The sequence below is a fragment of the Triturus cristatus genome, chromosome 3_1, assembly GCF_964204655.1.
Source record: "Triturus cristatus chromosome 3_1, aTriCri1.1, whole genome shotgun sequence".
Lineage (NCBI taxonomy): Eukaryota > Metazoa > Chordata > Amphibia > Caudata > Salamandridae > Triturus > Triturus cristatus.
Genome location: NC_140583.1, coordinates 1,034,212,775 through 1,034,233,615, shown reverse-complemented (window position 1 = coordinate 1,034,233,615; position 20,841 = coordinate 1,034,212,775). Strand labels below are relative to the sequence as shown.

The 20,841-nt window shown below is 50.0% G+C and overlaps 1 long non-coding RNA gene across 2 annotated transcripts in view; it reads left to right on the top strand.

The window, feature by feature from the left end:
• LOC146861451 (uncharacterized) overlaps window positions 1-20,841 on the top strand; it is a 140,451-nt gene that overhangs the window by 96,577 nt on the left and 23,033 nt on the right. For both annotated transcript variants that reach the window (XR_014978962.1, XR_014978961.1), the window contains exon 3: window positions 15,912-16,009. This is a non-coding gene — a long non-coding RNA (uncharacterized LOC146861451). The remainder of the gene's footprint in view (window positions 1-15,911; window positions 16,010-20,841) is intronic.

Here is a 20,841-nt window from a genome sequence, read left to right as displayed (position 1 = left end):
TGCTCCTTTCACCTGCGGAAGCCTGGGGATGACAGGGCGGCGAGGAATACGGTAAACTGCAGCACGCCCTTTTTCTCCACTACGGATCGGCTTGGAACGCCTGCGCTGCATCTTGGCCCTTCCCTGCTGGCCCCCTCTATTATCGGCCGCTGCCCTCCCCGCTTCAGAGAATTGTGCTTCCCGCCAGCGGTGAGAAGGTGCGGTACGCGGCATCTCTGAGACGCTATACGCGGCCACAAGGGGCGTCACTTGTACGGGCCACAAGGGTTATGTGGTCACGGGAGTACTGGCCCAAGGGGTGCTTTCCTGTTCTTTTGGACTCATTGCCGTTTGCCTTGCAAGCTGCCCACATTGCGCCACACACCGGGGCCCATGTTGCCGCTTGCCTGCCTGATCTTCAACATCCTCAGCGCTGATCTGGACCCCTGAATTTTGCTAACGCGGCTTTTAACCCCCCCCCCCCCCCCCCCCCCAAGGCTCACGGCACCGGCTGCTGTGTAATGCGTTGTGGCCCTGGCCCTCATTGCGACCTAATACTAAAAACGCTGCCATTCATACTGCTGCCACATCACTGGATGGTCCTATCTTCGGCATTGACTGTCGCACATACTACTATCTACGGGGAACGGTACTCCTCAAATGTCCCTTCACGCTGCTGCGGTTAGAGTCCTCTGCCCACCACGGAACTCTGGGCCTGGATAATCTCCTCTGAGGAATTCCCTTAAGAAGCCATCTGCTTTGAGAGAGAACTCAATTTGACGGACGACCACGCACCATAGCGCACTGACGGCTCCCCCTCCTGACCCAGCGCTTCCTGACACTACTTTTCTCTCCACAGACAACCCAATCCGACGTCTATTTGTGCAGCCCTACAGACCCACAACCTGCGTGTGCTTGTAACTGATCGGCGTTTGCTCCTTCATGCTGTGGGGTTGCTGGTGCGACTGCTGGCTGCGATGGGGAAACCTGATGGACGTCAACCACGCTTAACCTTCGAATCCAAAAAAGCTGCGACGAGGTCCACCTCTGTTGATGCTGAATCTGTAACTATGGACCAAGCACAATCCTCCCCGCAATCCTCCGAGGATGATAAGTCGTTGCTCCTAGCGGTACAACATAGCCTATCGGATTTATCTGGAAAGATGGGCACTATGAATAATCGACTGGACTTCTTGGTGCAAAAGGTTGACAAGCATGATGGGCAATTAAAGGAGGCGGAACAACGCATATCTGAGAACGAAGACGTCACTAGGATGCAGAATCAAGTCACTCAAATGGATAAACTTCTAAAGGTCATTGCGGCTAAGAATGAAGATATTGAAGCCAGGATCCTCCGCAATAACGTCCGCATCCTAGGTATTCCTGAGAGCACAAATACAGGGCGTATGGAGGAATACATTGAACGTCTTCTGAAGAGCTCCTTTGGTGAGAATTCATTTTCGCCTCACTTGGTGGTTGAACGTGTACATCGCTCCTTGGGCCCACGACCCCTCTACCCAAGGAGAGGCCCCGGGGCCCATCATTGGTCGTCTTCTCAATTACCGAGACAGCGATGTGGCACTTCAGAGGCCCTGTAAACTGAAGCCGCTGCAGTTTGAAGGAAATACTTTCACCATCTATCCGGACTTTACGCTGGCGGTGCAGGAGGCACGCCGGAAATTCCTCACTGTGTTTTTTTTTTTTTTTAATAAATCTTTTTTATTAGTTGCATAATACAAAAGAACAATATGGTCAATCATTAAGCAAATGAGTCGCTGCAGCACCGGTTACATGCATGGACAGTGTAAAGCAACGAGTCTTACATAACAAAATGAAGGAAGAGATCTTTCAGCCCATATTCTCCAAGACGGAGCGGCAGGCCTGCGGGGGCTCACATATTTCCCCTCTGTATTCGTTCCACTTTGACCACACCTCCCCCCACTTTCGGGGGCACCCCCGCGCCGTGTACACAGTCTTCTCTTGCAACATACACCAATCCATGTCTCGTTGCCAATCTGCCAGTTTCGGCGGAACGGATGCACCCCAAAGGCGGGCTATGTTTCTTTTTGCCACTATTTGCCCTAGTGTGACCCAGAGTTTCACTCTCGCAGATAAGTCTGTGGGTTCCCAAATTTTCAGGAGACATCTTTTTGCCTCCGGGCGTAAGTCTACTTCCCATACCTCCTGCATGCAAGACACAACCCTCCTCCAGTACCGCTGTACACACGGGCATTCCCACAGCATATGGAAGAAAGTGCCCTCGGGGAAGCCAGCGCCGCCACCCACTCCTCATCATCAATCTCCAGTCCGTCAGCCACCCATTTCTCTTTAAGGGAGCCGAGTGGGTCAGGCGGATTATTTATCAATTTCTTATATGTAAGTGAAATGGCGTGCTCGGGCATGTATCCGTCGAGTAACCTGTCCTCAAGAGGGGAGGCCTGTGGGGGCTATGTCCCTGGCGGTATGTTGGCTTGAAGGGAGTGCCTGATCTGCAGATATCTGAAATATTCAGTATGAGCTAAATCATATGTTTCCTGCAGGTAAGCAAAGGATCTAACCCCCTTGGGCCCCCACAGGTCTTTGACCTGCGAGATACCAATAAGGTCCCTGCTACGGAACCCCTTCGTATGACCCAGGCTGCCCAGTCTCTCCGACGCCCACAGTGGAGTGGCCATAGTCAGAGTACCGGACCAACCCAGCTGCGGATGCGCCACGTGCCATATTTGCACCGAGTGTTTGGTCGGCCCAGTGAGCTGATGTTTCCCAGGTTTAGAGAAGAGTGCGATTTCATAATTCCCACCTGGGAGTAGCCATCGATCCATCCCGTACCCTGGGTCATTCCCGTCCCTGTACGCCCCTTTGTTGATTGCCGATAAATGAGCGGCCCAATAGTATTTGCGGATGTCCGGGAGGGCAATCCCTCCATCATACCATCCCAGTGTGAGCTTATGCAATGCTATCCGAGGTGTACCTGCCCAGAGGAGGGTCCGCTGCGCCGCCTCAATAGCCACGAAATAAGAATTCGGCACTAGGTCCGGATAGTATTGGAGGGCGTCGAGAAACCGCGGAAGGGCCATCATTTTGAATAGGGCCGCACGGCCCAGCAGGGATAATGGAAGCCTCCGCCAGACCTCGGAGTCCCACTGGAGCCGTCGCAGGGGTGGCAGTAGATTCTGTTCGTATGTAAGTGTCCTGTCCACTGAGACAAAGACTCCTAGATAACGGAATCCACCCTCTGCAAAGGTGAGAGGGCAGTCGCTGGGAAGCCTGTTGGGGCTGCCGTGGAGGACATAAATTAGGGACTTGCCCCAGTTGATGCGGAATCCCGAATCCCGAATTTTTCCCGAAACTCGTAAAAATATCCATGGCTGCTACAATAGACCTCAGAGGATGGGATAAGTAAAGAAGGACATCATCGGCATACAGGGAGATTTTGTTCTCCCATCCGTCCGCCCATTGTATTCCTTTGATGTAGATATCTTGCCTAATCCACGCCGAAAGAGGCTCAAGGGAGAGCGCAAATAAAAGGGGTGAGAGCAGGCAGCCCTGTCTGGTCCCCCTCTCAAGGGCGAAGACCTCCGAGACCCTATTATTTACCACCACCTGGGCCAGGGGCTCCGAGTAAAGGAGACAAACCCAGGCTATGAAGTTGGGGCCAAAGCCCAATTTACGGAGCACCGCCATCATATAGGGCCATTCTAGGGTGTCAAAGGCCATGGTGGCATCAAGCGACACCACCACCGCGTCCTCCCTTATCGTGTGGCACCTCCCCAGCACACCATTCAGGCGTCGTATGTTGAGAGCCGTATTGCGATGTGGCATGAAGCCGGACTGGTCCGGGTGGACCAATCCGGGTAGTACAGAGTGTAACCTATTGGCAAGAGTTTGAGCCAATATTTTCGGTTCTGCGTTGAGCAGAGAGATCGGTCTGTATGAGGAACACAACTCTCTTGGTTTCCCTTCTTTTGGGATAGCCACTATAGTCGCAATGCGCTGGTCGCGCGGCAGTATGCCTGTAGCCTTGCTCTCTTCAAACATTCGTTGGAGTTGTCCACTAAGGGCGTCAGGTTTTAGCTTGTAAAGCTCATTTGGGAGACCATTGGGTCCAAGAGCTTTCCCAGGGCGGAGGTCGACTATGGCCCGCTCTAGTTCGGCCGCGGCAAGTGGAGCCTCAAGGGCCTCCCTGTCGACCTCCGAAAGGCACGGCATACGGATATCCGTCAGCAGGGCAACAGAGTCCTCCTCAGGACGGTCCGATCCCCTACTGTACACCTGTCGGAAATGCCGCGCAAACTCTGCGACGATCTCCCGGGGCTCCGTAACCACTGCCCCCGAGGTTGTTTGTATTTCCGGTATCACTTTGTGGGCCCTCTGCTTTTTATCGAGCCAAGCTATAAGTTTGCCTGCTTTGTCGCCTTGATCGTAGATCCTGCCCGCCTTGTGCAGGGCCGCAGTGTGGGCAGTCTGCGTGACCAGCTCACAGTATTCCGCAGTTTTTAGTCGCAGCCGATGCTGCACCTCCGGTTCCCGGTCCGTGCACGCCGCCTCCTCCAGCGCCCGTAGGTCTGATTCAGCGGCGTTCAACTGTGCCACCCTGTCCTTACGGCTGCCTGATATGGCCGATAGGGCCTCACCCCATAGAACTGTTTTAAAAGCTTCCCACAGAGTTACTGCGGAGCCCACAGATCCGATATTCTGCTCGAAGTAGTGAGTTATGGAGCGGGTCAGTTTTTCCCTGAGATACTCGTTTTTAAGATGCCAGGCATTAATCGGCCGCACACAGCCCTCTCGGCCCATACCCAGCGTGATGTGCGACCAAACGGGCGAATGGTCGGAGATGCCGCGCGCCAGGTGTGAGGCTTCCCGTATCACCATGTCGTGCTGTAGCGGTGTCAAGATATAATCTAGGCGGGAGAAGGAATGATGTGGCCCGGAGTAGAATGTGAAGTGCCTGTCCGTGGGATGCATTAGGCGCCACAAGTCCGTGAGCCCAAAGGCATCGAGGAAATCAGCCAACCACTTATGCCCTGGAGGTGTGTCCCTGGGGGGGCTGCCTATCCTGGGTGCCCGAAACCACCGCGTTGAAGTCTCCCCCGACGATCAGCAGACCATCCGCAAGGGAGAGAAGGAGTTTGCCCAGGTCCGTATAAGATTGAGTTTGTAGACCTGGGGGGATATATGCGGAAAGGAGATTTGATCTACGGCCCTCCCACCTCCCCGACAGCGCTGCGAAGCGGCCCAACGGGTCCGTCTCTGTTCGATCAACATGGAGGGGCAGGGAGCGACGCAGCAGGATACCCACCCCCCTCGAGCCAGAGGTGAAGCCGGAGTGAGCCGCCAGAGTATATCCCCATCGATTGAGGGCCTGACATGCATTCCCCATGAGGTGCGTTTCCTGCAGGAACACCACATCAGGGAGGTGTCTTTTAACAAACTGCAGGACAATAGTGCGCTTGAGCCCATCACCCAGCCCATTAACATTCCAGCTGAGGACCTTCATACTCCTCTCCCATTTGCTAGCCATATCCGCTACTGTATGAGCTGTCCTGTCCCTGCGCACCGGCGCAGCCATTGACTCTGAACACAATACCAATACAAGACCATAGAACCTTTCCAACTCGCCCCCCCCCAACATTCCCAAACCTGGCATATAGTGCGTGGGACCCCGAACCACGGGCCCGTTACATTCTGTCATACAAACCTGTACGAAGTTTCCCCCCCACCCTATTGAACCAAACCCCCCCCCCCACCCTACCCCCTGCTCTGTAGGTTCCAAACTACCCACTGCCCCAATTAGCGGAGCGCCTGTCGCCCGATTCCCCCCCCAGAGAGAGTGATCTGCCCTTCCCCTGGAGAAACCTCTGTTAGGGGGAACGTTAGCCGGCCCCAACTTCAGCCGCCAAACCTGTGTTACCCCAAACTATAAGTCCCTGAAGTTTGTGATGCGTTCGAGGGTCAGTCACTGCGCCACTTAAATGAGGGGGGGATGGGTCCTCTTCCCCCCCTTCCCCACCAGTGACACCACCCAGACCCCCGTGCACGTCTCCTACATTACTGTTCGGTGAGGCATTGTGTCGCAGTCTGAGTCCTCCTCATGCCGCCGTGCCTTGGAGCGAGTCCCAGCGGGGACTGCTCTGCTCGTCGTCCACTGTTCTCTCTGCTGCCGGGCCCGATGTCGCCGTGTCAAGCCACTCCTGTATCGCCGGCGAGGTGAAAAAAAGGGACCTTCCCCCCCGCAATGATCTTCAGTTTGGCCGGGAAAAACATCATGTATTTGATGCCCCGTTCCCTGAGAGCCGCCTTGACTCCCAGGAAGGAGCGTCGTTCCTGCTGGACTCGCAACGTGAAGTCAGGAAAGAACCTGATGGTGGCCCCTCCATAGTGCAGGTCCCCGTGCTGTCTTGCCGCCTGGAGGATGGCGTCCCGATCCCGAAAGTTCAGAATTTTTGCAATTATTGTTCTCGGCGGAGCAGGGCTCGATGTGCACGTTCAATGGTAAATAACTTTGAGAGTCTCTTCGGTTTTAAATGCCTGAGGATCAAGTCTTCAAGAAATAGCTCAACACTTTGCTCCTCCGTTCCTTCCAGTACACCAACCACGCGGATATTACTCCGTCGGGCCCTCCCTTCCTGATCCTCGAGCCGGAGGGCCATTTGGCGGTGCTGGTGGACAAGCTCGATTATTCGCCCCCCGAGCCGTTTTTCGGAGGCCTGCAGTGCCTGGACGGCCGCCTCGTTAACTTTCGATCTATCCGTGGTTTTGCCAAGGTCTGTGCGGAGCAGGTTAACCTCAATGGATATCTTGTCCATTTTAGTCTCTAGATTTGTGCCCAGCGTCTGTATCGCGGCCATTATGGAGGTTAGGGAGGGCTCAGCTTGGTCCGTGGCGTTTCCCACCACCGCCCCAGACTGCGGCGGACCAGTGGGCACCGCATACTTGTCCAAATTGTTGGTTTGCGTTTTCGTTCCCACCTTGGGCCGCATGTTGGCTGTACGCCGCTTCACGACCAGGGTCAGCGCCACAGCCCGGGCAACGGCACTTGCAGACCGGGCCCCCGCACCCGGTCTGAGTTGTAGTTCCGGACCGAGGGCCGGTCCCGCCTCTGCGCGAGAAGTCGTGGTACACCACTCCCAGCCAGCCGTCAGGGGCACCCCCCACGGCCGGGAAGCACTCAGTCCGCCCCTCGGGACTGCCGGACCAGGGCCCCGCCCCCCGGCACGGACGGAGGGCAGAAATCTGAGCCGTGGACAAACCCGGCCGGAATGTCCCTTGTAGGTCACCACCACCAGCACACAGGCTCATCCGGCAGGCCCACCGCCAGGGCCCCTCGTACATCCGGCTTAGTCAAGTCAAGTCAGATAATTTATATAGCGCTCTACATACCCAGAGGGTCTCAAGGCGCTTGGAGAAGGGTGGGGAAATTACTTGTCGAATATCCAGGTTTTAAGTTGCTTTCTGAATGCTAGGTGGTTCTGAGTGAGGCGAAGGTGAAGTGTGTTCCAGGTTTTAGCCGCTAGGTAGGAGAAGGATCTTCCCCCCCATGGTGGTTTTGTTGATGCGAGGTACAGCAGCAAGGGCTTGGTTGGAAGAGCGAAGTTGGCGGGAGGGGGTGTAGAAGGAGAGTCGTGTGTTGAGGCATTCTGGTCCAAGTTCGTAAAGTGCTTTGTGTGCGTGGGTAAGGAGGCGGAATGTTATCCTCTTATTGACGGGGAGCCAGTGGAGGTCTTTCAGGTGACCAGAAATGTGGTCTTTACGCGGGATGTCTAGTATGAATCTGGCTGATGCGTTCTGGATGCGTTGGAGTTTTTTCTGAAGTTTTGCGGTGGTACCGGCGTATAGGGTGTTTCCATAGTCCAGGCGGCTTGTAACCAGTGCGTGGGTGACCGTTTTTCTAGTTTCGGTGGGGATCCAGCGAAATGTTTTTTTGAGCATGCGAAGAATGTTGAAGCAAGATGATGAAACGGTGTTGACTTGTCTGGTCATCGAGAGTGAGGAGTCCAGGATGAAGCCCAAGTTCCGTGCGTGGTCCGTCGGGATGGGTGCTTTTCCAAGGGCCTCTGGCCACCAAGAGTCGTCCCAGGCAGAGGGGGAGGTACCTAAGATAAGGACTTCTGTTTTGTCTGAATTCAGTTTCAGACGGCTGTGCTTCATCCACTCTGCTACTTCTTTCATTCCTTCATGTAGATTGGTTTTGGCGGTGTTAGGGTCTTTGGTGAGTGAGAGGATCAGTTGGGTGTCATCAGCGTAGGAGATGATGTTGAGGTTGTGTTGGCGAGCGATGGCCGCAAGGGGGCTCATGTATACGTTGAAGAGGGTGGGGCTGAGTGAAGATCCTTGTGGCACGCCACAAATGACTTCAGTGGCATCTGACTTGAATGGTGGGAGGCGGACTCTCTGAGTTCTTCCTGTAAGGAACGAGGTGATCCATTCCAGAGCTTTTCCTTGGATACCGATGTTTCTGAGGCGTTGTAATAGGGTGCTATGACAGACTGTGTCGAAGGCTGCGGAGAGGTCGAGGAGGATGAGGGCGACTGTGTCTCCATTGCGCGCGAATGCATCTGTCATAAGTGGATGGGGAGGGGCGCGGGAGGGTCAGCAGGGAGGCGGGAGCGGGGAGGAGCCACGGGCTGGGAGTGGAAGCAACAACAACAACAAAAATGGCCTCTTAATGAGAAAACGAAACGGGGCACAGCCGAGGGTCGGCAAGCACAATTAAATAGTTATCAATAGCAGTCTCATGCACAGAGCAGCGCAAACGGCACCAAAAGCGAGCACCTTCTTCACTAATGAATCAATATCCAGCTGTCGAGCAAAGAGAAGTGAAAGTTAATTTAGCGCAGGTAGGGCACTGAAAAGCGCTTAGCGGAAACGATACCAGGCGGGGTCCAGCAGGGTATCAGGCAGCAATGAGGTAGGCAAGCTGGCAGCAGGCGTGGGAGCGTGGGTGAGCGACCGCTTCGGGACAAGCCCAGGTGGTGCCCTGGGCCGCCTCGCACTCTTCTGCGCCACCCACCTCAGAGGCGGCTCCCCACACCAATCTTCAGGGCCTCTCCCCTCGTCCGGGGTGTACCAACAGCGGGGTGCGGCCGGCAGTGCCAGTTCAGTCGTAGATCGGCCGCCCTCACTGTAAGCCGCGACGCAGGCTGAGGCCCACGCGGCTTCCTCGTCAGCTCCCGCGCCCCTCCTCCGGCGCGTTCGTCGGGTCCTGTAGTGTGGAAGGCCCCGGCGTGTCTCGGCGTCTATTGCGGCCCAGCCGCAGAGCTCGGGTCCCGCTTCGGCCCTGCACCATGTGTAGGCCTCAAGCCGGGGCCTCTGGTGATATCTCCTCCGGCAACAGGCTCCAGGCCGCATTTGCTGGCAAGCCGCTGTGAAGCTAAGCGCGGCCCCCACCGGGTGCCCAGACTCCGTTCGACTCACCGAGCAGTGGTGCACATTCCAGGGAGCTGGTGCCGCACCAGGGGCGCGCTCCAACGAGGAGTAGATGTCGGATTTTACGGGGACAACAGAAGTCCCGACGGAGCTCGGTGCCTAAGCGGCCATCTTCGTCGGCGCCTGGCCACGCCCCCCCCAAAAATTCCTCACTGTTAAGCAAATACTTCGGAAGGCTCAGATAGAATACGCTCTCTTGTATCCTGCACGACTCCGGATTACGCACAATGGAAAGCATATCTTCTGTACAAATCCACAGCACGTAGACGACTTTCTGAAAACCATCGCAAGACGCTGTCCACGCGAAGACTGTACTTCCAGATCACCTTCCCCATCTATTGGCTAACCATGTACAGGATGTCCACCCTACATACACTGTATTTGCTCTCAATGTTTCACACTCACTGTGTAATAAGATATTGTCAATAGCCGCATCATCACCTTGTTGCAGTTGACTCCTCACCAATGTGTCTTCTGATACACCTATACTACTGTACCGACACATGAATAGATAAGTGCCCAAAGAACCTCTTTCATTGACTGGGACCCAGATTATATCTTTGTATTGCCTGCTACATGTTAAGTAGATGTAAATGCCACGCCACCAAGCACCCTTCCCCCATGCGCCACTCTTTCCCGTTATGAGTTGACACCCAGGGACTGCGATGCAGTTAGTTAGGCCCGGGAAGAGATTACTGCACCTGGTGACCCCCTTTGGGAGCTCCCCTATATTGCTGTTTTCTTCTTTGTAGTCTATTGCTACGAAATGCTATCGCTCTGCTGGCCCCAGCTGGGTGCAGCGAATCGACTGTCTTTGTTGACCTTTTTGGGTGGGCTACAGTATTCTGGCACGTTTGGAGTGCCGTTGTGGGTGGGGGTGGAATGGGTTGTGCTGAGTCCCTGCGTGGACTACTTGTTGAAGTGTTTTGTTCTAGTGGGAGGGTATGAGATGGGGATATTTTTAACTGTTGTTGTATATATTTGATAACTACAGCTAGACAAGGCCATCATTATGTGAATAAACACACCTATCTGCGATATTGGCAGCTTCAACAAGCAACATCGCTACACCTGCAGTGATGACACAAACTGATCTCCCTTGCCTCAAATTGCTCACATGGAACGTCAGGGGACTCCGCGACCCTCGCAAACACCGACAGGTATTAGCATACCTAGACAGGCACCACATCCAAATAGCAATGCTTCAAGAAACACATATGGACCCTAGGCGTCCTCCCTTCTTTGGCACGAAATGGGCTTCTACATGTGTATACTCATCTTATTCTACCTACTCACGTCGCACGCTTATACTACTTAAGAAGAACACGCCGTTCGTAGTGGGAGGTACATATAATGACTCCTCTGGCCGCAGCTGTATACTCTGGGGTACACTGGCAACACAATCAGTCACTCTTGCTTGCAGTTACGGGCCTAACACAGACGATCCTGTCTACTTCACCACCCTCTGGGGACAAATACAAAAAATAAGCTCCATGCACGTCATATGGGGTAGAGATTTCAATACCGCTCTTTGCCCATCCATGGACCGCTCCAATCCCCTTCCGCATCATTATACCAGCACTCTGGAGACCTTATCTGGCCTGTTTGAGGAACATGGACTTGTTGATGCGTGGAGATATGTCCATCCCACAAACAGAGAGAGCACCTTCTATACGGCGGGACACTCCATTTGGTCTAGACTGGACTATTGGGTTTGCTCCCGAGGAGTGACACCCTGGATTCGTAATGCCACTAACTTAGCTTGCACACACTCTGCCCATGCACCGGTATACCTTGAATTGCTACCCCCCAACTCTATTGTCACCCCGTGTTGCTGGAGACTCATACCTGAGGCACTACTAGACACTGTGTTTCACGAGGAACAGGAGGAAGAGATCACAGCTTTTTTTTGCTAGAAATAAAGGTTCTGTCAAAGACTTGGGCGTACTCTGGGAGGCTTTCAAAGTCACGGTCAGGGGCATTTGCATATCAGAGTTTTGGAGTACTCCGAGACATTAGGAATAGATTGCGACGCCTTGAACTCGAGATAAAGCAACTAAAAGCAAATATGTGGGCGGCTAACTCAAATGTCCAACGGGCTTCCCGCCGTGAAGAACTTAGACTATACTGACACTGCGTCTAGGGAGGTAAAGTTTAGAGGTAAATACTTCACCGCCCGCAGATACGGGGAGGGTGAGAGACCCGGACGGGCATTGGCGAACGCCATCAGGAAACCCAGGTTTTCTAGTTATGTCCTGGACGTGGTGGACGATGATGGGGAAAGGCACAGAGACCGTCTTAACATACTTAATGTCTTTGTTACATATTATATAGACTTGTATAGCTCACAACGCTCACCCCCCCCCGATTTTGCTCCTTACTTACAGGATATAACTCTTGGATGGCTGGGAGAGTCACAGGGCAAATTCCTAGCAGCACCTTTTGAAGACGACCAACTACGTGAAGCTATAATGCAAATGACGTCAGGGAAGACTCCAGGCTTGGCTGGCCTTCCCCATAACTTTTACAAAACATATATTGATCAGTTGCTCCCTGTGCTGAAGGCGGTTTTACTAGAGGCCAAAGAGGCGCAGATCTTACCCACATCAATGAGAGAGGCGTTGATTACGTCATTGCTGAAACCGGGCAAACCCGCAGATCGATGCGAATCTTATAGGCCACGATCTCTTATAAATACTGATACCAAAATTCTGTCAAAACTGTTGGCAAACCGTCTTAGTCTGCTGATGGAAAAGCTGGTGCTCCCAGACCAGTCTGGGTTTATCCCAGGGAGAGCCACATCCCATAATCTTAGAACATTGTTTTCCATTCTACATGCAGTCGACCCCAGATTGAAGTTAGTGGTGGTGTTCCTTGATGCCTCTAAGGCCTTTGATTCCGTGGAATGGGATTACCTCTTCACCATTTTGCAGAATATGGGTCTTCCAGTGGGCTTTATCTCGTGGATTCGGCTCCTGTACACTGCACCCACAGCGAGGGTCTTGATTAACGGACATACCTCCTCCTCAATTTCTTTATCCCAGGGCACACACCAGGGATGTCCACTTTCTCCCCTCCTTTTAGCCTTAATTATGGAACCTCTTGCAGCAAGACTTAGGCAGCACTACAATCATATAGGCCTTAGGTGTCTGCTATGCCCGTTACTTATCTCGCTCTACGCGGATGATGTTACTCTTTATGTTAAAGACCCAGATCATAATCTTAATTCCTTATTGCTGGAATTTGTCAAGTTTGGTGGTCACTCTGGTATCCATATCAACTGGTCCAAGTCACAGATATTCCCATTGACCAATTTGGTTCTTCCCTTTGATACAGACTATCCACTCCGGTGGTGTGATGCTGATGTCAAATATTTAGGTATCCGCGTATTGGCGGATCGGGATGAGCTAATGAGGACAAACTATGGGTGTGCAATGGAACACGTCAAAAGTTGCATTACTCGGTGGATTGCCCTTCCGTTGACTATGGCTGGACGTATCTCCCTTATAAAAATTGTGGTCCTCCCCAAAGTTTTATACTTTTTCCTTAACAGCCCTTATGATCCTGGACGACATTTATTTGCCACATTGTGGTCGGAATTGATTCGCCTAGTCTGGGGCGGCAAGCAACTACGCATACAATGGGACACATTAATGAGGCCCTACTCCCAAGGGGGCTTCGACATACCTAACTTCGAATTGTATTATCTTTGCACCCAGGCACACTATGCACACTTTTGGTTCCATCAACCTCACTATACTCCCCATGTAGCCACTGAAGACTGGCTGTCTGACCCTACCCCACTTGATGGTGTTCTCCTTTCTAGCACCTCCCCTCGGGCGCGCTGCCCCTCCTCTGTGGATTGCACGATCATAGCCTGGTCCCGTATCCGTGATCATATGCGCGCGCCTTGCTTATATTCCCCTCTCCTACCGCTCACTTATCATCCAGATATATCATTGCTACAAGAAGGCATCTTCAGAAAGATAGCCCGTGCACGGAACCTCCGTTGTTGGGGAGACCTGTATATTAATGGGAAATTTTACACACTCCAACAATTATGCCCTGATCCACCGCCATCCACCATGGAACATTTTTATATGCCCACCTTCGTATTGGCATCCAAGCTATCACCACTACATACCCTTCTGAGCCTGCAACACTGGCCCCTCTACATCATATTCTACTGGCACCCCCTGCCTCACACTTCGTGTCCACGCTTTAACACACTCTATATAGTGATGTTGAGTATCCTTCCTGCGCGGCGTGAGCTAAGTGGGCGCTGGAACTAGAGCAAGACATTACTGATACACAATGGCTGTTTTGCTGCAAGCAGACGGAGCAGATTTCCTCCAATAGCCGGCTTCGAATCGTTCATTATAGATTTTTGCACCGTAGCTACCACACCCCGGTTAAGCTTCGCAAATTTGGGTTGAGGGACACAGATGGATGCGACAGGTGTAAAATGGAGCACGCCAACTTCTTGCATCTAGCTTGGGAATGCTTAGATATACACTCTTATTGGAGTCATGTCCTCACAGCTTTGGATGCAATGATTTCGCTGCCCATCTTAAGGTCCCCCCTTGTGGCCCTGCTGGGGGTATACTGAGCAAATCCCAGCTAAACACCGTAAATTTGTCTCCTTCAGCCTCGTCATAGCCAAACGGCGTCTAGCTTGCAGATGGGGAAGGGGCCGGGCGCCTAAATTTAAAGACTGGCTGTCAGATATGATGACCATTTAGGTGGCAAATAGGCATCCGCATTTGCGACTTCGTTGTTGTTTTTTGATTAGAGCTCAGCCTTGCTGATTAGAGCCAGACCCTGTGTCGTTCCACAGAGATTATATTTTGGCAGGATCAACTCTGCACCTATGCTGAACTGCTCCCGCGATCCTCCCGCCCACGTGACATCTGGGGCCCGTTACGGACATACTTATTGGAACACTCCGGTAGCAATGCACACTTATTATAGAGTCTAATCTCGCTTCCCACTGTGTGTATTTAGCTGTGCATATTGTGTCCCTCCCACATGGCAGCCATATTGGATCATAGCTGACTCCTTCAATAGAGTTGTACCCCCTGATGTTCCAAAGCTGCTACAGTTTGTGATGACGTATTGTGAATGTGTTGGCTTGACTTTCTTTCTGTTTCACCTTGAATTACGGTCACTCCTCTGTAATTGTATGATTGTCCACGCGACTGCTCTAGATCGTTGTTTGATGGCCATTATGTATCGAACCATTATATAAGACACATGCTTTCCTATGCTCTAGCTGTATGACTCTTGCATTTGCTGAAATGTACTGTATGTTCTTTATGAAAATTCAATAAATAATAAAAAAAAAGATCTATTCAAAGAAAAAAATAATAGTTCAAGTGACTTTATAGTTAGGCGTTGTAATGAAACAAGAGATAACGTTGAACCCAAAACACACACAGATACTCCAGTTATAGTTTAGTGAGCTAACTATAACTAGGGCCCACATCCTGCTCTGCTTATGATCTCACCTATTGCCTTAGTCATGACCTCTCAGTGATATCATTGATGGCATTACTCATGACATCTCGGTCATAACCTCCGGTCAGACCTTGCATCCAATCTGCATCGGGTCTTGGACCCTGTGCCTAAGCTCTTGCAAGGCCCTCCACCAAACCCTCTGTAAGTATCAAGTCTCCACTCCTCACGATCTTCAGCCATCCATATGACAAGGTTGACACAGGCTCAGCTAGTAGCCAGGGTCTGGACCCAGCCCACCTCAAGCTGCCAACCCCCACTATACACAAATTTTAGACCTAACACAGTGGAGGTTTTCTGCACGGTCTGGTAACACAACAGACCCTGAATCCAAAATACAATAGGGGTTGGGTAGAGGGCTTGGGCTATGACCAGACGCTATGTTCAACCCTCCACTTGCCCCCCCCCCCCCACTGTGTATGACTTTCGGCCATGTGCAGTGGTAGTTGTCTGAAGGGTCTCTGCTGTGGCCAGGCCCTGCTCCCGCCCCTCCATGACCATCTAACACCTTACTTGCTCAGCCTTCATCCCTTCACAGCAGTGGTTGACCAATGGGTCATTTGTTCAATGATGTTCAGCAGCTAGCGATCCGCAAGTGATCTACCTCCACTACACCCATCCAATTGGTGAATACAAGAAAAATGAAAATAACCGACATCAAAAATGCTTTACTTCTGCATTATTCAATATATTTTTCATATTTTGATAGCTTACAGCCAAGCTTACAAGAGTCAAATCATCAGTCTATGTTGTGTTACTCCTTGTTCAGAAAGGCTATAGCACGCTGTCAGAATCATTACTTGATTTCATTAGTAATTTCAACAATGTTATTTAAATATCAGTGTTGTCATCAATGATATCAATTAACATGTCATGAGTGAAGTAATGTGCGAGGCCATATGTGGTGCATGATGGAGCAATTTATAGTTCTTTAAACTATAACTGGTGTATTTCAGTGGTTTGAGTTTTTTATTTTTTATTTTTTTTAGGTCGAGCCTACAGAGTAGAATGTAAGCTGAAGCCACAGATGCTGTACTCTGAGACATTGCAGAGGACTAGCCAGCTGTTTAAATAAAAAAGAACAAATGTAAGCCTCATCTGAGACACAGCATCCACTGTTACTTGCAGAAGATTTTGTTTACTTACAGGGGCATAGAGCCCATCCATTGCTTACCGTTGGTAGGCTTCGTCACACTCGTTTGCTTGCTACTCTTTAGTCGGTGCCTGCCATCTTGAGTTCCTCTTCTTGAGTTTGGCCTCTAGTGAAGCATGACCCAAGCGCTAGTTCCTTGCTCAGTGTCCATCCTCTGCTTGCGCATTCTGAATCACTTTTTTCTTATTGTGGAAGCACTCCGTAAAATGCTTGTTGATGCAAATAAAGATGTCACATAACACGCTGGAGCTTTCCTTTACTTCAGGTAAGTTTATTCCAGAGGAACAGATGAAGCGTACACCACTCCAGCTGACTGAACACCAACTGCCTAGTTTAGAACACCGCTTGCCACCCGCACGTAATTAGAACCCCACAGATGTTCTACATAAAGAACCCCAGCAAAGCATAGAGAAAAGACTAGAACATGTGATAACTATTTACAACACATCTTCTTCCCTAAACATTGAACAGTTAAACTACCATACAGAGATTACACATACAATAAGCATGAGCATAAATAATAAATCAAATACATCAACATAAATAATCATTCAGATAGACAGGAGGTCTGCGGGACCTTACATCTCTAATCACAACAGATTGTTGAGCAGATGGTTGAGAATCATGACTATGAGAAACCCCCACCTGTGAGTTATCAGCCATGGTAGCATCTCCACCACCCTTCTCCCTACAATGAATTACCTCTGAAGAAACCGAAGACTCAGAAGTAGCCAACAAGTACCCACTACTGGGTAGACCATGTTCCACCAACTTACTACAGCCACTAGATGATGTTGACCTACAATAAAGTGCTACCCTGCGAAGATTCCACTTTTCACCATTATCCAGTACAACATAATGTGGAAAAACTTCCTTGACAACATATGGCCCTCTAAATTTTGAAAGACCCCTTATTACTCTCCCAGGTTTCACCTTAACTAAATCACCAACAGAGATTGTTTTAGAGATACACCCCTTCAACTCTGAAACCGTGCCTTCAACAACATCATTTTTAATCCAAGAGGGAGTAAGCTTAGTACCTGGACGTCTTCCACGCATGAGCTCAAATGGAGATTTGCATCCCATCCTCGTCGCCAAAATGATGCAAATAAAGATGTCACATAACACGCTGGAGCTTTCCTTTACTTCAGGTAAGTTTATTCCAGAGGAACAGATGAAGCGTACACCACTCCAGCTGACTGAACACCAACTGCCTAGTTTAGAACACCGCTTGCCACCCGCACGTAATTAGAACCCCACAGATGTTCTACATAAAGAACCCCAGCAAAGCATAGAGAAAAGACTAGAACATGTGATAACTATTTACAACACTTGTCCACTGTTGCTGTACTCCTGCTGTCCTTGGTGTTGCTTGCCTACTCCCACCTCCTGCTGTCTGTCCTGTTGCTTGCCCACTCCCACCTTATGCTGTCCGTCGTGTTGCTTTCTCTTTCGCACTCCTCCCGCTGTCTGTCATGTTCCTTGCCCCTTCCCGCCCTCTTCCTGCCCTCATCTTGTTGTCCCTCTTTGCTGCTTTCCCCCTCCCACCTTTCTCCCCGTCAGTGAAGCCCCGCCCACTACAACTTTATTTCATGTTCACCACCCTATGTAGTATTGCTTGCTCCACCCCTGCGTCCTATTGCTTGCCCCATCCCACTTTCATTGTTGCCTGCCCTGGTACTTCTGTTCCTCTCCACGTTATGTAGCTTGACCTATCTCCCTCCACCTCGTTGTGTAAACTTGCCCGGTCCCCCTGGATCTTTTGTTGTGTGCTTCCCCCTGCTTCTTCCTGCATTGTTGTTTGGCCCATTTTTTCCTGCGTTGTTGCTCATCTCGGCCCTCCCACCCGAAAAAGTACAGTGAGTTTGCCAGAGTTGGCCGCGTCTTAGTGCTTATTTTTCTAATTTTAAGACATGCTGCATGGCATGGCTAAAAAGACATTGACAAAGCCAATAGCGTCTGTATAGGTGTCAAAACCCATTCCCCTATAACACATGCCATTCCACTAAAACACATGCCATTCCACAAACATTCAAACCCATTCATAGCCTGAACCATTAAACCATGTGTGTTCATTTTGCATAATAGTTTGCAATACATAGCTGCCAAGCTAAAAGATAAACTGTAAAAGATAATGCGTCATCCTATTCCTCATTCTCATTATTTTTAATTAAAAAAATATATATGTCAGAAGTTAAGTACCTGCCTGTAATTGGAGAAGTGGGTGGGGAAAAGCTATTGTCCACATCTTCAATAAAATCAAGATTCTCCTGCCGTACTTGAAAAATCATATTTTGATGTCCAGAACCACAGAACTTGTGGCCTACATTCCATCATCCTCTTCTTACACTAATTTGAACGATTTACCACACGCAACAAACTAGGTTAGTAAGGTATGAGATTAAAGCTGTCAACATCTTGGTCCTTTTACTAACCATAAAAGTGATGCTATCTAAAGTTTAAAATAATAAAAACTTGTACTTGCCACTGACACACTCTACCCAGCCCTCTTCAAAACGATATCAGTATAGGCTGTAACTTGATATACTTAATTTGCACCCACTGGTTATTGTGTTAGTTTTTTTTTTTTTTTAACAACAGATTGTATTCGTCATTTGCACATAAGAGGCAGGGCTCTGTGACCCCAGACGCCACTACCGCACAGAATTACAGAGAGAGACATTGCAAAGGACAATTTTCGTTTTGTGTTTTTGAAAAAAGAAGACACAGAACACCAGAAACAAAACAAGCCATTACATTCTTTGATCTAAAATATAACCTCGGATCTCCCCCCCCCCCCCCCTAGTTTTGAGGACGTTGCATCTGACTCATTTGTAAATAAATGAGTCTGTTTGGGCTCGCAAAACTCAAACTTTTTCTCCAACTTTTACAGTTCATCCAGAGTTTGCATGTTTCATGTTACCATTTGAAAGTGATGGTAGTTAATCACTTGTTCATTTACAAGTGATGTAGTCAACTTTGAGGCTTCGGAGACTTGATGTCCTCAAACCAGTTGCTGCTAGCTCTTTCTCAGTAGTGGACTTTAAGCTAATGGAAAATTCGTTCATATTAGCCCTTCAATATACTGATTTGGGGTTGGCATAACTCGCGTAATATGCTGCAGCGTAATTACATGAGAGTACAACAAAATGATGTGGTATTACGCAAGGAGTGTAACTATGCATTTATCTCTATTCGTGTAGAGTTCACCCTTGCATTCAAAATAGACCCAAGGATGCATTTTACTCTAAGAAAAAAAGCGTTAATGGCATCTGAGCATAAGAAACAGCTGCCACTCGTGCTTTGTTCCTGTGCTATTCCAGAAGGCATCCCCCCACACCCGAAATTACTCTAAATTATGTGAGTGGGCATAATCTTTTATTATTTGTTTGTCAATAAAAAGATTTATAAAAAGTATTTAGAAATGCAGACAAAACATGGCTGTGCATCGACATGGTTGTCAAATCAAATACCATTTCTGCATACTTCATTATCAACATCTTCTCTCCCCCTCCCTGCTGTAGTGACAATAATTGGGTTCGATCCCACCTTTTGAATTATAGATCTTTGCAAAGCTTCTGGAGCAAAAGAATCATAGATGAAACCTCAGTATTCATTTTAGTGTTCCAAAATTTTAGTCAATTTATTAGGGCACCCAGAGCCCTTTACACCACCTTCTCCGCCCGCATATACCAGTCCATGTCTCTCTGCTACTCCGACAGTTGCGGTACCTGGCCTGGCCCCCAGAGTTGCGCAATGTTCTTTTGATTATGGCCATCCCCAGAGTAACCTATACTCACTCCGTGCAGTTGAGATCTGTTTCCCTCCATTTTTTGAGTAAACACCATTTAGCAGAGATGACAACTGTGCTATGGTAGAGAGAACCCATACTCCTCAGAATCACATCCCAAAATCGTTGTTTCAGTGGGCAGTCCCATTTTTTTCACAGCCTCGCCTACAGCTCTCATCAATTGCCCTACCCACTTTGAATGTAGTGTGCTCTGCATAGTAGGAGTGGTGCAGTATCTTTAATTGAATGAGCCGAAACCTCACCTGTATGGTCACCTCTCTTAGGGACGTTTCAGCCTCTGCCCACTCGTCATCCTCCAGGTGTCACCTAAATCTTGAGTCCATCTTTCTCTTACCTATAGCAGGGCATCAGGAACGTTGTTGATCAACTTTATATATGTCGGTAATATGGCTTAGTGCGGCATATTTTCATCTAGCAGTCTGTCTTACAGGGGGTGAGCATTCAGGGTGTTCGGTCCCCTTTCGTAATGCTTCCCTAAGAGCATGTTGTATTTGCAGGTAGTGAAGGGTCTCATAGGGGGCCAAGTCGTAGTCTTGCTGTAGATATATGACCCTTGAGCCCATAAATCGACAACCCTTAGAGAGACCAATGAGATCCCACTTGTCAAAACCTGGTTGTGTTCCCAGGGAGCCCAACTCCGCCATCTCACAGAGGGGTGTTGCTTGTGTGATTCTGCCTTTCCATCCCAGTGCCCTCGTGGCTGTGTGCCAGAGGTGTATCGCCACTGTCGTTTGATTTTGGACTTTGTGCCTTTGAACCATGCCATAAAGAGCACTCCGGTGTCTCCTCGGTTGCATCATCAGCCTGTCCATTCCTTACGCAGGCTCATTTGGTGGCTGAAAAACCCAACTCTTTATGGTAGTCAATTGCGTCGCCCAGAAGTGTTTCTGGACATCAGGAAGGGCGATTAACCCCCTCCCCCATCGTATCCTACCTCATGAGCTAATGTAGCGAT